Genomic DNA, 3,094 nt, shown 5'->3' on the forward strand with positions numbered 1-3,094 from the left:
ACCTGGGGAGGCCCGTTCACGCCGCCTCCCCCAATCCCCCCCCCCCCCCCCCCCGGGCGCCACACGCCGTTTTTCGGAGCAGCATTGTAGGATACCAAAACCAGTGCGGCAACTTACTGGACATCACCTGGGTGCCATCTACATCTCAGCGCGTTCTGCTGCCTTGGGACTATTCGCACAACAGACCGCTACTGACGAGGCCTCCCCCCGCACCCCCCGGGACGCCCCACGCCATTTTTCGGAGCTGCATTGTAGGATACCAAAAACCAGTGCGGCACCAAGGTAACATCACCTGGGTGCCGTCCAGAACTCAGCATGTTGTGCTGCCTTGGGACTATTCGCACAAAACACAGCTACTGACCATTGTTGCTTCTTTTTTCAAAAAAATGTTTAAATGTATTTACTGTTTTTGTTGCGTTGTATATATTTATAAGTTATTAAAGTTTTATAATCCTACTACTTTGTTGGAGTGCTATATATTTTTAATGTGACACATAATTGTAAAAACTTTGATGTACAAAGAGGCATCCCTGGAATCTTCCGCTTCAGGCTCGGACCCACACACCCTCACAGTGAGAATCCCCTCCCCAAGCACAATACAGGATGGTTATCAGATAGTAGGAACGCGTGTGGTGTGACGGATCTCATCGGGTGGGGGCCTTGATCTACTGTAACTCCTTTGAAGAGGGGTGATTCTTTACAGCTGGGGCCATAAACTACATCTGCAGGGCTAGGTGATAGCCTGGGACCGGCCTGGACAATCGGACACAGAGGAAGAGGAGTGTCAGAGGGTGCGGTAGTGAATAGGGTGAAAGGGAGGTGTCGGGCGGGCACAGGGTGTGATTCTCAGAGAAGAACAGCGCAGATGGGAGGAGGTTTCTGGCCCATGCATGAGAGAGAGAGCGGGGGTGACCAGTGGGTGGGGGAGATGCTTGCGAGGGTGGGGAGCCATGCTGAGGATCGGCGGCGTGCAGAGAGTGGGTCTGGTCAAGGCATCTAAAATGGCTGCCGTGCTCAACAAAAGTGTGGCATTGCAAAAAAGGCAAGATGGCCCAGACAATGTTTATCAATAAGGATTAATTTATAACAATTATTTTTAACAAAATATTTACTCGCAGTGACAAAATGGCAGTCAACAGTTCCTGATTTCCATCGAATCGAACGTTAACAGACGTCACGCAGCAAAAAAAAAAACGCTCACGCACAGCCGCTGGAAGACATGTATCAACATATATAAGCCTCCTCAGCCACCCTCAGAAAACATAAGGGGTCAGGATACGTCTCCCGTACCCCCTTATAACCTGTAATTTCCACGAAACTTGGCAAAATTGTAGGGACTGTTAGCCCGATGTGCCTGTGCTGGGTCTCAATATATGTGCTCCAGTGGATTTTAAGAAATTAACGTTTTAAAAAACAGATACATCTGTGACAGCGTCCTGGATAGCGCTCCAGATCGCGTACTTTTCGCGAAACGGAGCTTTGCGAAGCAAAGCTGATTGGCTCTTCGGTGTCGAGAGACAAGAGGAGGAGAAAAACGAAGGGGGAATTTAATGAAAGGGGGCAAGGTAGACCCCTCTTGACCCCCTAGGAATGATGTTGGGGTTATTAAAGGGTTGCGTGGGGCAAATAATAAAAATTAGATTTTTCGCGGTAGAAGCGCTTGTCGGTTCGCGAACCGGGTCGCAAACTGGTAGCGAAACGTGAATTTGCCATTTTGTGTTTCGATTTAATTAAATTACTAGGTATAAGGGGGTACGGGAGACGTATCCTGACCCCTTTTGTTTTCTGAGGGTGGCTGAGGAGGCTCATATATGTTGATACATGTCTTCCAGCGGCTGTGCGTGAGCGTTTTTTTTTTTGCTGCGTGACGTCTGTTAACGTTCGATTCGATGGAAATCAGGAACTGTTGACCGCCATTTTGTCACTGCGAGTAAATATTTTGTTAAAAATAATTGTTATAAATTAATCCTTATTGATAAACATTGTCTGCGCCATCTTGTCTTTTTTGCAATGCCACACTTTTGTTGAGCACGGTAGCCATTTTAGATGCCTTGACCAGACCCACTCTCTGCACGCCGCCGATCCTCAGCATGGCTCTCCACCCTCGCAAGCATCTCCCCCACGCACTGGTCACACCCGCTCTCTCTCTCATGCATGGGCCAGAAACCTCCTCCCATGTGCGCTGCTCTTCCCTGAGAATCACACCCTGTGCCCGCCCGACACCACCCTTTCACCCTATTCACTACCGCACCCTCTGACACTCCTCTTCCTCTGTGTCCGATTGTCCAGGCCCGTCCCAGGCTATCACCTAGCCCTGCAGATGTAGTTTATGGCCTCAACTGTAAAGAATCACCCCTCTTCAAAGAAGTTACAGTAGATCAAGGCCCCCACCGGATGAGATCCGTCACACTACACGCGTTCCTGCAATCTGATACCCATCCTGTATTGTGATTGGAGAGGGGATTCTCACTGTGAGGGTGTGTGGGACCGAGCCTGAAGCGGAAGATTCCAGGGATGCCTTTTTGTACATCAAAGTCTTCACAATTATGTGTCACATTAAAAATATATAGCACTCCAACAAAGTAGAAGGAAAATAACACTTTAATAACTTATAAATATATACATCGCAACAAGAACAGTAAACACCTTAAAACATTTTTTATTAAAACAGAAGCAACAATGGTCAGTAGCGGTCTGTTGTGCGAATAGTCCCAAGGCAGCATATTTACCTAGAGTGGTGCTGTGTAGGACATTCTGAATGGAAATTAACCAGAACTATAACCATCATGTTTCATTTGTGTAATCGTTTTCTGAACATGTACATTAAAAAACTAAAAGAAATGCCAAGAACGTCCCATGTGAAAGTGAATTTTATCTGGCAATTTTTTTCTTTTCCTTCTCATGAAAAGAAAGTTAAAGCCAGGTTCGTTACCTGCCTCATCTGCAAAAAAAAAACTCTCGAGAGGGACCGAAAAAAATATAGCTATGGTAATCATACCATGCATCGGCACATGGAGAGGTGGCACCCTCTTAATTATTCTAAAGCACAACTTCGAGATTTGGGGGATAACCCCCGACCGGCAAAAACATCCAC

The sequence above is a fragment of the Lissotriton vulgaris genome, unplaced genomic scaffold (genome assembly GCF_964263255.1).
Source record: "Lissotriton vulgaris unplaced genomic scaffold, aLisVul1.2 SCAFFOLD_6499, whole genome shotgun sequence".
Classification (NCBI taxonomy): Eukaryota; Metazoa; Chordata; class Amphibia; order Caudata; family Salamandridae; genus Lissotriton; species Lissotriton vulgaris.